This window comes from Sinocyclocheilus rhinocerous, unplaced genomic scaffold (assembly GCF_001515625.1).
Source record: "Sinocyclocheilus rhinocerous isolate Xijiao unplaced genomic scaffold, SAMN03320098_v1.1 scaffold178, whole genome shotgun sequence".
NCBI classification, from domain to species: Eukaryota; Metazoa; Chordata; class Actinopteri; order Cypriniformes; family Cyprinidae; genus Sinocyclocheilus; species Sinocyclocheilus rhinocerous.
In genome coordinates, this window is record NW_015653463.1 from 18048 (window position 1) to 32583 (window position 14536).

The following is a 14536-nucleotide window of genomic DNA, read 5'->3' on the forward strand; positions in this document are numbered from 1 at the left end:
AAACAATGATTATGTGGAATGAAAATATGTGCAACTACAATGAAATCATGAGATCAGGTTTTGAAAGAATGACTAGTGGTGTTACAAGTGTGATCAGTTTAAAGTTTTGTACTAAGAGTTTTGAAAATGTACACCTTACTTGTGAAACTAGTACCAAACCAATTTTAAAAAACTGTAAGGTAATATCTTCACAACAGCAGACCAACACCACTTGAGTGATGAACGCTGTTGTGCTGTAATATCTTTTTAAAGGGACAGTTCAAAATGAATATGCTTTCATCTTTTACTCACCCTCATGTCCCATCAGTCTTCCATTCATCTTCAGAATACAAAGATATTTATAATATTTTATCATGATTTTAATCATCTAAAATTTTCAGGCTTCAAAAAGTTTATAAAGACATCATAAAAATAATCCCAATGAATCAAGAAATCTAATCCGAGTCTTCTGGAGAGATATAATCGCTTTATATTATGAAGAGATTTAATTTAGGCTTTTAGTGTGCAGTGAAGGATCTGTCATAGCACGTGTACATGTATGTGCAAAAATACACTGTATATACAGTATGTATGCACATTCGGTGAACTTTACAGTTATTAAACTGGGCTGAATCAACACTGAACTGACTTGAGCTGTATAATGGCTTGTTTAGAGCTGCTTTACAGCAGAATGTTAATGTAACTGCTACTTTGAAACAATCTGTATAAAGCATTATAAAAATAAAGGGGACTTGACTTTTATCCATATTCAGTATATATTTACAAAGTACTGTAAACAGAAATGCAAGAGTGAAAAATATATTTGTTTCTCAAAACATTGAGATTTGATAAGTAATCAAATGAGTTATATTTACACTACAAAAAAAGAAATGTGAGGGGGTAAAAATACTTACTTCTTCCTCAGATCATTGAGTCCCCCCCATAGGTAGGTAAATAAGCATGGCATTTTAAAAGGCAGTGTTGTCCAAATTAAACACAAGGGCTGTTAGTTTTTAATGATGCCCCTAGTAATTTGAAATGTGTGCGTTCCTACTAAAAAACAATTTATTTACAGTAATATACATTTATTTCATACTAAGTATAGTTCAAATCTATTGCTCAAATAAATGTCTATCAAATACATATCGCTCAAGACTTACTGATATAAAAATTATAATTAAACTTTATTTGTAGTACTAATTGTGTACAATGCACATTTGTTAATTTTAAGCCTAAAATGTGTTTGACAGTTTTTAAAATTACACTAAAAGTGATACTTGGGGCCCATTTAGCGAAACCATTTACTCATACCTAATCTTTAGACCAAGTCTGCAAAACTACAAGCACATTACATGATCTAAACTCAGTTTGCTGTTGTAAAACAAACTTTTTGCAGAACTCTAAACATAGTTCTCTACATTACACACATAACTACATAACTACACATAACATAACAGCTTTTTGTTTTATTTGGGAATCACTGCTATTGAAACCCTAGTGAAAAAATAGATATACTAAAATGTACTTGAAAGACATTTATTTTGTACTAAGTATACTACAAATACAAGTGCTTACTGTAATAAAAAATACCCTGTAATTGTACTTTTAGTATACTACCTGGTATATTTAAAGTCTGCTAAATTGGAATAACTAATTTTGTGCTTAATGCACTTTAATTGTGCAGAAGTAGTGCCGATGTCCAACTAAAGATATGCATAAGTATATTTGATTGTGCTAAAGTGGAACTATTGCAAGTATACTTCAGGTACACTTTAAATATCTTGCATTTAAAGACTGATATTATCCAGAGATCACACAATCTTCATTAATAGTGATATCAAAACACATTTTAGGCATAATATTAAGAAATGTGCATTGTGCAATAAAGAAATACTCCAAATAAAGTGTCAATAAATGTTAAAGGGTTAGTTCACTCAAAAATGAAAATTGGTCCATGAATTACTCACCCTCAAGGCATTCTAAGTGTATATGACTTCCTTTTTTCAGATGAATCCAATCGGAGTTATATTAAAAATGGTCTTTGATCTTCCAAGCTGTTTAATGGCAGTCACCGGGTGCTGCAGTGCATCAGTCCAAAAGAAGTGAAATAAAGAGCATCCATTCATAATAAAAATTGCCTCACATGGCTCCGGAGGGTGAACAAAGGCCTCCTGTAGCAAACGCCAACCTCATCCGCCCGGAACTGCTTCAGTGTACAACTGTTGGAACAAGCTAGATTAAAGTGATTATTACGTTTTGAATATAGATATTTTTCTTACAAAAACACATCGATTCACTACAGGAGGCCTTTGTTCACCCCCCGGAGCTGTGTGAGACACTTTTTATTATGAATGGATGCGCTTTATTTCACTTTTTTTGGACTGATGCACTGCAGGACCCGGTGATTGCCATTAAACAGCTTGAAAGATCAAAGACAATTTTTAATATAACTCCGATTGGATTCATCTGAAAGAAGAAAGTCATATACACCTAGGATGCCTTGAGGGTGAGTAATTCATGGACCAATTTTCATTTTTGGATGAACTAACCCTTTAATGGATTTTAAGTATACTTAGTATGAAATAAATGTATTTAAATAATTTATAGCATAGATTTTTTATTTACTAGGGGAGCAAATTCCAGCAGGTTCTTACAATAAGAATAAACGAGTGAGGCAAATCTAGGACAGATGAAATTAAGATTTTTAAACAAATGTTACATTTTAATCACTTTAAAAAGTACATAATACACTGCCTGTAAATACACCAGAGCACATTTCCCAGAGCACAGTCTGCCGTAGATGATCTCTTCAACCAAACAACAATGCTCTGGGTCTTTGCTGTCCTTTTTGTCACTGAGTACGTTTACATGGACAACAATATTCTGATTTTAACATGATTAAGACAATACTCTGAATAAGAATCTACCATGTAAACAGAGATGTTTGATTACCTTAATCCGGCTAAAGTCATACTCGAAGTAAACCCAAATCGAATTACAGTTTTTTTCAACTGCTTACACACATTTTCAAAACTTTGCCTCTTTTTTTCAAAAACCAAGAATTGCACACACAAAATGCAAAATGCCTCACATCTCCTGCAAAGCACTGCATGAAGCACTGCATTCAAAATATCACAAACACATCTCAAAAGCACAGAAATTTTGTAGTAAGTAAAGATTCTGTAAGCAGTTGAAAAAACTGTAAGACATGTGGAGTATTCCTATTTTAGTCCCATTATCGAAGTGCAGTATAGATATGTGCTAGTGTTAATTTAGTTAACGAAGACTATGACGAAAAATGTTCGTAGACGAGCTTTTTTCCCATGACTAAGCCGAGACGAAAACGAGACGACAATAAGGTCAATAAATGATAATTATGACTATATCAACATGCAATTTCGTTGACGAAATAAGACGAGACTAAAATGTATTCAAAAAGATAAAAACTTTACCAAAAACCTCTTTTTATTTTCGTCAAAAAAGGAGACAAAATGTTATTGCAGACTGCTCTACACGCCTCTACTACGCGAGCTTTCATGAGTGCGGCTGTTAGATATCAAGAGTTCTAATCCCCAAATCAGAGCTTCGCTGTTACAAGCATACATTTTCTGCTTGGTGTGTTTTACTTATTTTAAGCAATCTGGCAACCATGCGCATGCGCTCGCTCCTCATTGCGGAAGCTGATGATCTGAAAACGCTAGGGCCTTTCGCACCGCGGGAACCTTTTCATAGTACCAGAACTAATTGTGGAACTACCCACTTTTGGGCGTTTTTGCACCGCCGGAACTGGGTGCGATTTTAGTACCGGACTGCCTTTTTCAAGAACCAAATTAGCTCCTGACAAACAAGCTGGAGTTTAGCGATCTAAATGAAAGCGTCACTCGACCAGTCTGTGTTCTGTCATGAGATCTCGACTGTATTGTTTGCGATTGTGATCGCTGAATAAATACACTTACTCAACCGCTGTTGTTTTAGAGAAATAGACTGACAGGATATACACGACAGTGGTCAACCGTTTGACGCCAAACAAAAGAGCATTGCTTCAACAACGGCGTCGTCTGTTTGCATGTATAGCATGACAAATAATTAACTGCACTTAAAGCTTTCGTAAAATTAAAAATGCAACACCCAAAAGCCAAAACTGTATATGGCACCAAAACGAAGACGGACTGTATGTTTATACGTGAAATTCTGGAGGGGATGTCGGATGGCGTCGCGCGCGGACGTAATGACGTGTGCCATTATAATCGAACTATGTACTATAACATGTAAAACGGGAACATGAAAGGAATATTCTAAAAGCAACTCATGTAAACACCTTAATCACAAAAGCCTATAATAAATCAGTACACTAGATGAGGTCAAATACACCATGTAGTATATGTCCACATTCTATTGAGTTGTGCTTACTGGAGAAAGTGCAATACCTGAAATGCTAAAATAAATTTCTCAAATGACAACAATCATTACGATTATAATTTTGAGAAAAAAAATAATTTTTATCAGTTTAACCATTTATGTTTATACGTGAAATTCTGGAGGGGATGTCGGATGGCGTCGCGCGCGGACGTAATGACGTGTGCCATTATAATCGAACTATGTACTATAACATGTAAAACGGGAACATGGGAGGAATATTCTAAAAGCAACTCATGTAAACACCTTAATCACAATATTGTCTTATTCAGAATAAGGTAAATAATTAGATTACTGATGTCCATGTAAACATAGTCACTGACTTGTTGTTGAAGCCATTCGTTTGTTTGCTGTTTGTGTTTACTTCGAGTATGACTTTAGCCGGATTAAGGTAATCAAAAATCTCTGTTTACATGGTAGATTCTTAATCAGAGTATTGTCTTAATCGTATTAAAATCGGAGTATTGTTGTCCATGTAAACGGACTGACTGATGTCACTCTGAGCTCCAAGATTAAGTGTATGGGCAAACCAACCTAGCTTTATGAATTGTAGCCTTTTTATTGCCACATCCATGTTCACAGCATTGTCGTCAGTGACAGCCACTATTTTATCCATTATATTCCTCTTTAAGGGGCTGTTCACACGTCTCGCCTAAAAACGTGTAGAAAACGCTAGGCGCCGCTTTCGGCTTTTTTCCCAAAGCGTTCGGGCGCTTGCGCTCCGGAGGCGTCTGCCGTTGCTAAGCAACCATGACCCGCGCTCTCCATGAAGACACGGAAGTTTCAGCAAAGGATAAATGGATTTGCAGCACTAAAAATCGCTTGCAGTAGCTCTACTACTAAATTTATTTAAAAATGGCTATCCCTGTACAGCTATGATCAGCTGTTCCTTCATCTTGGCTGAGCTTTCAATGTTGTTACGGAAAGGATGAAGCTGATTGGTTGGTTCTTGTCACATGACCCGCGGTGCGCTTGCGGCATTCTGAAAAGTTGAAATGTGTTTATCACGATGCGGCGCGGACGCGCCTCGAAAAAATGAGCGCGTCGCGACCGCGTCGCTTCCATTATGAGCGCACCTGCCGCGCGTCTACATTTGAAATAACGAACTTGAGCGCGCAAAAGACGCGTATGGAACGATTTTCCGGACAATTTTCAAATAGAATTGCAAATTGTATTTTCAATTGCGTTTTCAATATGTGGACGCATAAATTGTGACATAATCCAAATGCAATTGCAAATCCTGCATTACCGTTTGCATTTTCGCTTTCGCGAACGCACACAGTGACAAAATTATTAGAACACTAGTATTTTCACCAGCTAAGTCAGATAAATATATATATATATATATCCACCACCGTGCTGTAAAAGACTGATCTGTAGTCATCAGACAATTTTATTTGCAGTTCTTGCTGTTAACGGTGGCACAAACAGATTTTACGTTTAAAGGGGCAATTAGTTTTTTCTCATGGGTGATATCAGGTGTTGGATAACAATTTTTATTTCGTTTAGATATACACAATATATATATATATAAAAAGAATAGCAATAAGCATGTATTTTCATTAGCATCTCTGTGCATCTACAGCTGAATGTGTTTTATAATCAACAGAGAACACATCTATAGATTTTAGGTTAATATTTACTTTTAATAAATGCATTACTAGAAAAAAAAATTTTTGCGGTAAAATTGAACTGTTTGGTTAAGATAATTATGTGTTTGGATGGCTGTGCTAATTGTTTTGAGAACAAGTACATTACATTGGAGAAAAGTGTCAAATCGATTGTGAAAAACTGTTTTTACAGTGAACCAACTGCAGATGCTTTGCCATATTGGTGGTGACACCTTTCTTGCAACATATTAGTTAATTACAATAAGCTTTGCAAAATGTAGCCACATTTTTGAGCGCTTTCTGCAGTCTATCATGTAAACTGATGTTTAGATTAGTGCAGAAGGTCCTTTCTGATCACCAGGTCAGGTCTTCAGTGATGACGTGTAAAAGAAAAGGGGAAAAAACGATCTGGTATATCTGAAAATATATAACAAGTATCTGATTCCTAACCTTACGTATCCGATTCCAGAATTGGAATCGATTTTAAATTCCCAACCTTGTGTAAAATACTTGAATAATTTTACTTGGTTACTGTACTTAAGTATTATTTTGGGGGATTTGTACTTTACTCAAGTGCATTTAAAAACGGATTACTTGTGCTTGTACTTGATTATATTTATGAAGAAACAACAGGACTACAGCAGAACCCATGTGCAGTTTATTTAATAAACATAAACATAATAACCAAACACAAAAATAACCTAACTAAACCATGACATGAAGAATGAGAATTAGACTCGAACAGACTTGACTCAACAATAAACAGCACAGCTTAACAACAGCAAGTTACAATAACAAAGCTAGACAAGAAACAAATGAACCAATAGGGCTATACTGTATATACTGTACTGCGTTCACGCCAAGTTGTAATTACCGTAATACTGTATGTGAATCAGGTATGTAATTCAGATCTTACAGTTTTTTTCAACTGCTTACATTTTCAAAACTTTTTTTTCAAAACTTTACACACAAATCCAAGAATTGCACACACAAAATGCCTCACATCTCTAGCAAAATGAAGTACTGCAATTAAAATATCACAAACACATCTCAAAAGCAAACATTTGTTTCCCTACGTTGCAAACACTTTTGCCATAATATTATATTTTTGTATATACACAGTTATTCAAAACCTAAAGCTCTTCTTTCATGAGCTCTTATGTATATTTCTGTACAAGACTGAAAGTAATTGGCAGAGAGATGCTAAAAAATTCACAGTAAACACGAAAGCATGATTGAAACCAAACTATTTTAAATTTTTTTTACTGTAAGCTTTTGTGGATGTGAATACAGTATTACACAGTACAAAAGAAAAGAAATACATTAACCATATGTTAGACCTGTAGATGTGTATTTATAGGCCTATTCTAAAGCCATGATTGGTTGGTAAAGCAATGAGTGTTTGCACATTTGAGGAGTGAGTGTGAGGCACTGATGAATGTGTGGCATTTTGATTGGTTGTGTTTGAAAAAGGAAATCAAGGTACTTCCTGTTAGATGTTTGTGTTACATAGAGAATTGTGCGTTGTGTTTTGCAAAAAGTGTTTTATGACATTGAAAACTGGGTCAAAGGCTGAGAATTAGTGTATGGTTTTGCAGATCTGGTGTGTGATTCTGGTGTTTGAGTATCAGAAATTATGACAAGTAAAGATTTTGTGTGTAAGCTGCTGAAAAAAACTAACTGTCACAAGTTCTTGCTTTTACATAGTTTAAGGGGTTGTAGGTAATATAGTAATTTCACCTTTAAATCATGCATAGATGCACATTTCAAAAATCGGCCAAAAAAGTATATAATCTGAGCACCATAGAACGCATTGTGACACAGTAATTCTCACACAGATAGTATGTGAATTAGGACACAGCTGATGTTGAGCTCAGTAAAACTGGATAACTTGATTGGCTTCTATTGTGACAAACCTGGAAAAATCTGCATGCCACTTTTATTACTCACCTAAACACCTTCCAGCCCATTCAAATATAATCTCCTTAATAAACAGCTAAGAGCAAATGTAGACTTGTTCTAAGACACGTCTTCTGCTCTGATTGTGTGTGTGTGTGTGTGTGTGTGTGTGTGTGTGTATGGCATGTGTCTCCAGATGAAATGTGGATGGCACATGCCACATAATTATTCATTATTCACCTCCCCAAATACAGAGACTCTGTCTCTGTGAAGTGAAGATCAAAGGGAGAAGTCATAGTGAAATCACTTTATAGAGTAATTTCCCTGGCACATTTGATTATTTTTATGTATTTATATAAATGTACCATTGGCAATATTAGGCAGAAACACAATGAAGGTGAGGGTGTTTGATTATCATATGAGTAGAGAGAATTGTGCAGTCACATGAGCTGATTACACTACAGAAATGCCAATGAAACACATCTGATCACTTGATTTACCTGCTGATCCTTATCACAGACTGCAGATGTCAGTTCAAAGACCATTAGAGCCAAAGACCATAAGATTCACAGACAACACTTCTTGGCTGACTTTATATAAGATCCTTTTTTCTGCCTTTACAGGTTTATATCAGGCCACCATGAAACAATATTTACAGAGTGATACCGTGACACTACTGAGCAAGGAGAAGTCCTTTACCGCAGAGTAGAGAAGCACGCTGTCATGCATCATACTCCAGTCAAACACTGGAGGAGAGCAGAACACTTAGAAACCCAAGATGCATTCCTACTCTCAGCACTGCCTCACAAACCCCTTAGAAGAGTGTGCTGACAAAGATTTTATTTCTTTCTCAACATGTCCTCTTAATACAATGCTGGAAAAGGGAGCAGAGAGAGCAGGTGTCTGAAGTTATTAAATCTGCCTTCATTTCTGTACATCAGTCTACTGTAGATTAAAAAATTGAAAAAGCGCATTCCCATAGCATCAATATGACAGCCCCAAAAGGGAACCTCAGTGATTTCAGCCAGTTCCATTATGGCTTATGCCATTATATAAGGAGAAGGAGCTATTGTAGTAATTATTTTAAAGGGGTCATATGATGCTTTTTAAAAGATCATTATTTTGTGTATTTGGTGTAAAAATGCTAATTTACAAAAAGATCACTTTACAAAAACATTGACGTGCTGTAACTTGCTGTGTTCACGCTGTTAGAAGAACTGGCCTCCCTGACTAAACTTTCTCCCAAGTGTTTTTTTTTAATCTACTATTTCCTGGTAGAGTTTTAAAGACAATATTCAGTAAAAATGTATTGATTATTGAATGAGAATGCTGAAATTTTAAACTTACAGTTTTTCTCAATCGATTTGACACATTTCTCCAAACTCAGGTCACTGTTTTCAAAACAGTTAACACAGTGGTCTGAACACTTTATAATTGTCCTAAACAGATTGTACATTTTCATTCATTTCATACAAATTGCAAATCATGCAAATTATTTTCTCAAGGCACTGTGAGCAAAACTCTCAAATGTTTTCATAATAGTTAATACAACCAACCAATACTTTAAAATATCTGAAAAAAGGTTTTGCACAAATTACAAACATTTATGTACCATTTGTCCAAACACAACACACAAAACTCTGTAATTTGTCATATCATCAAATGAACATGGTATATTTTCAGTTGGCCCCAAACTAATAACTGCTCACTTAATAACACACACAGCACAGGAAACACAGTTCTGTCATGACAACTGTCGGAGGGATTGGCATGGTAATGTACATGACAATGTTAATGTATTTGGTCTTGGCGGAATAGATCTGCTGCTGCTGCTGTGGCAGAGCAAGTACCGAGACTTGCTACTGCCAATACATCCACAACATGCTGCTGTGAGCATGTAAGAAATATTGCTGCTGCAAATATAACATGCATGAAATAACCCCATATAGCATACATGAATCACCTTGTAGTAGATCTATACAGGTGGAGCTGGGGAAGGTGGAGGGATTTCTGTCATGACAACCCTCTGAGGGTTTGGCATGGTAATGTACATGAGCCACGCGGATACGCTGTTTCCGTTAAGATCAAATCACAACAACGTAGGAAACAGATCCGGCGTGACGCAGCTGACACAGAACAGCATACGTTGTTTTACGTCCAGCGGATATTCTCCAAAATGGCACCAGGGTGATGCGGAGGAGACGAATTGTTGAATAAAGTCGTTTTTTTTATTATTTTGCCCACAAAAAGTATTCTCGTAGTTTCGTATAATTACGGTTGAACCCCTGATGTCACATGGATTATTTTACAGATCTCCTTGCTACGTTTCTGGAATTGGGAACATTTCAGTTGTATTGCTGTCTATGCAGGGTCAGACAGGTCCAGGGTCACATATGACAAACCAGTGTTTGGCGTTTGCCTCCTTGTACGCTCTTGGCCCTCACTGAGTTCCGAGGCTGTACATAATTCTCTTGGGACAATTACTCAAGGCTGGGCCGACCTCTGTGAGCTTGACCCTATTTCCTCCTGCGGGGCTTCACTGCAAAATACTTGGTCCCTCTGGGCCCCCTTTCGTGCTTAAGGCAAGTTCAAGTATTAGTCATTCCTCTAGCATAGCACGGCGGGATTGTACTGGTTCCCCGTAGCATCTTAGCAGACGCAGTACGAGTGAAGTATCGATAGGGAACGTACTCGGTTACGAACACAACCTCAGTTCCCTGAGATACGAGAGCGAGTACGGTGTTGCTGGCCGTGCTATGTAGCTGCACGACTCAGTCGTCGCTTCAGTTGAAGTAACCTGAGGATCCTATGGCGAAATGCCCGCTTATATAGCCAGATGGCCCTGCCCATTCTGGCGGGCTTCGTTGCCATAGGCTCATAACGCTCCGCTGCTGAGCCATTGGTTCATTTTTAATTCACTGCACCAATGGCCGTGCAGTTACACTATGTTATTGAAAAGGCTTCAGTCATCAGAGAAAAATGACTTTTTCCCATAGCGTCTTAGCAGACACAGTACTCGTTCCCGTATCTCAGGGAACCGAGGTCACGTTAGTAACAGAGTACGTTTTCCTAATTGTTTACACATTTATCATAATTGCTTTGACCAAAAAATGTAACTGTTTGGTTAAGATAAGTTTGTGTTCAGATAGCTGTGTTAATTGTTTTGAGAACAATTACATTTCTTTAGAGAAAAGTGTCAAAACGACAAAGAAAACCTGTCTGTAATAACAATATGTAGGTCTGCTTGATGGTTTAAATTGAAGTTGTAAATATAATGCAAAATTACTAATTCCTCGAACTGAAGAATCTTTTAAAAACACTGATGCATTGTTTACTGTTTATTACTGTAAAGCTGCTTAGAAACAGTCTGTATTGTATAAAGCTCTATATAAATAAAAGTGACTTGACACTTTCTCCTCTTACTCTTCCACATATTGGTTCATATATTTCTCTCTATCTGCGCATTACACTTGACTGGACTTGTACATATTTCATGGTAGGTTTAATGCATCAGAGAGGGTTTACTGTGTCCCACTGTAAGGATCCACCCGCCGGCCCAAAAAGCGGAGTCCAGCAGCCTGGTTAAAGGTTTAATGCGTATTCAGTCTTTTACTTGCGCCTCTGGATTTATAAGTATTTAGTTTCAATTTTAGTCTATCTCCGTGTTCAATCTGACTCCAATTTCAAGTGATCATTAAATTTAGGCAATATTTCTAACTGAAAACTGATCACAAATATCGATTGTATATTAATTTAAATATTTGATTATTCTGGAAATCCCATACTCTCAATTATTCATTCATTAATGGCCCAGTGTCACTTAGCAATTCACTTGGCCAACAATGAACGCACGGCACAAACTCGCCAGTTCTGTACTTACTCAGAGGAGACAGGGTGATTATAATACCTTTCAGTCGGCTGCACCCTGCTAGCACATTACAGAAAGTGTACTTTTTCTCTATAATTATGCCCAGACTACGATTTTAATCTACTAGAAATAATCATGATTTCAGAGGAGATCAGAATAAATCAAATATAACAATTTATTATTAGTCAGGTAAAATTGTATCATGCCAATTACATAATGAAACAATTAGAAGCCAATTTAGAAAGGATAATGCAATTGTGAATCACATTGTAGCCGCGTGGCAACCCTGCTCCTGTACATATACAACTTTGTACCTAAGCATTTCAAAGAACACTTACAGCAAAGCAATCGTGTTTTAAAGAATAAACTTAACTAGCCTATGTGCACATGTAGTAGCACAAACAACTATAAAGTGTGTTCTATGAGCACAATGTGATTAACACAGTTACATTTTTGAATAAAAAATTAAATGCATAACTGACAGCAGAGAGACATGCAGCAGTATGTGAGCTCTGGTGCAGAGCTCCAGATTAACATACGCTGTGGGGGTTTTCTGACTACAGAATCCCCAAGTAGTGTTTTGTCATTTCCCTTATATACCCAGATAAGAAACAAAGAATGTTGTAAAAACATAAAAGTCCTTTTGGTTTTTTAGGTTCTCATGACCCAGGATCGCACCTGGCTGGAGATAGATAAACATTCTCACAGACCCTGAGGGGGACACACCCCTTCCTCAGCAGAACACAATTCTAGAAAAGGTTTCAATCTTTCTCATAATATAAGTTACTACGGTGAAATTGAGACCATTTTACCAATTGTATAGAGACCTTTAGAACGATACCAAACATGAAGGGGAAAAACAAGTTCACAAGATACATGATATGTGGTATAAACCTTTTGGGGGAAAAGAGTGAGAGGGAGAGGCAGAAAAAACAGGGAGAAGGGAGTCGTAAACGAGCAAGGGGGGTGGTGTTGTTTGTTCTCTTTGGAGATCTCTTCTCCAGATTAATTTTATTGTTTTGTTGCATGGCATCTGTTTTGTGTGAGTTCCTGACGTTTTGGATTCATGAGGAAATAATTTCACTCCTTACACCATCTCAGATCTAGGGCCACATTTGCTTGTTTTGCGTTCACATATTTACATTTACACCAAATACAAAGTCATGCTTTTCAGAGTGGAGTATGAATCACAGTTTTGCTCTGGAGACACTAGCTGCTTTATGCTTGATGCAAAACATCCTGGACCTCCTGAACGCTGACGACTGCATGACTGCAGCATTAATAACCTGAGTGCTAGAGCCAAGCGCCAGCTTTCCATTTATATCCTGTCAGCAGACAAATGATCAGGGTTAAGTTGCAGACATCAGCATTTATCACACTAGGAAACTGCTGTTAATAACTAGAAATGAGTCATAAGAGATTTACCTTGAGAATGTTCAGCTTTACTTCTTTATTAAAATCACAATCAGAGCTTTGTTGCAAGCTTTTTTTTGTAATTCACTCGTGACAAAAAAATAATCTTAAGAGCTTTTTCTTAAGGGTTTTTAGGGCATCCTGATTATCTGTGGAAGTAGATGTGTCTGAACAGTTCTAATGACTGCAGAGAACTTGCCTCATCTCATTGGAAGAATGACAAGGATTGTGATTAGTCATGTCTGGAGTTCTGGTGTGAAAACTGTGGAAAAACACCACAGCCAAGAAATGTGTCCAGTGTTGCATCAGTCGCTCAAACAACAAAAGCACATCAATAGTGACGTGTCGGCAGAGACTTTCAGAGCAAAGGAATGCACATGAGTTTGATGAGTTCAGTGCAGGTCAGAATAAAAGTGTTAATGTTTGTCCTGAATGTCAAGAAGCACATCAAAGCAGCACACTTGCAGTTATAGTGCTGGTGCTGTTCAAGGTGTCATACAATATGAGTAATCGAGTCTAACACATGGGTTAAAACTAATAATCCAAAGGCAATAAGAATAATTTCTAATAATTGCACAAGATGCAATACATCTTGAGGGATTATGACTTCATCGGTTGTTCAGATGTATCTATTCTCAGGAGTTTGCTCACTATTGCAAAGGCAAATCTTGGAAGACAGCACAAGCGTCCTCAAAACTTTCAGACAGTATTGCTCAGATCTCTGCAACAGTTGATTGTGATTTTACTGCTCATTCTGATTTGCATTCTGTGTAACTGTAAAACTGATCATTGTCAGTGAATTAATAGTAGCTGTAATAAAAATAATATAGTAATAACAATAATATAATAAAACAAACTCAACTTAAAACTGTATTTCTTGTCCATGTATTTATTTATTTGGTACAGTCAGCCCCTGCTTGATCTCTCAATTGGGATTATTTTGTGATAAAAAAAAAAAAAAGTGATAAAGAAGCTGATGGGACTTTGAAAAAAATGCACAAGCTAAATTTAAAAGTACACTTCGTTGTTGTAGGTAAGCCTACAATAAGAGTTTACATGATGTTTATTAACAAGGCCCATCTTCTATGTTGACAGACATGCTACTTTCAAAATGATGCCTTGTAGAACTATTTTTATTGACTCATCTTTAAGAAATCAGTCTATTGCTGGGTTTTTGCAGAAAGCAACATTCTGAAACCTCATTTAAATACTAACACAGTTTTCCTTACACTGATTAAAGGAGTTTAGTAGTGTTGATTTGTACCAGATAATGCAAAAACTTTATTCTTACAGTTTTGTAAGGGTTTTTGTAGTTTACAGTGTCTGGTGTGGAAGATCTTCACCAATCGGG

The 14536-nt window shown here is 36.7% G+C and overlaps 1 long non-coding RNA gene across 1 annotated transcript in view; it reads left to right on the forward strand.

Annotated features, from left to right (window-relative positions):
* LOC107715855 (uncharacterized) overlaps positions 1-6676 on the forward strand; it is a 17779-nt gene extending 11103 nt beyond the window's left edge. The window contains exons 2-3 of the long non-coding RNA XR_001637144.1: positions 4380-4381; positions 6663-6676. This is a non-coding gene — a long non-coding RNA (uncharacterized LOC107715855). The remainder of the gene's footprint in view (positions 1-4379; positions 4382-6662) is intronic.
* Positions 6677-14536: the final 7860 nt, after the last annotated feature.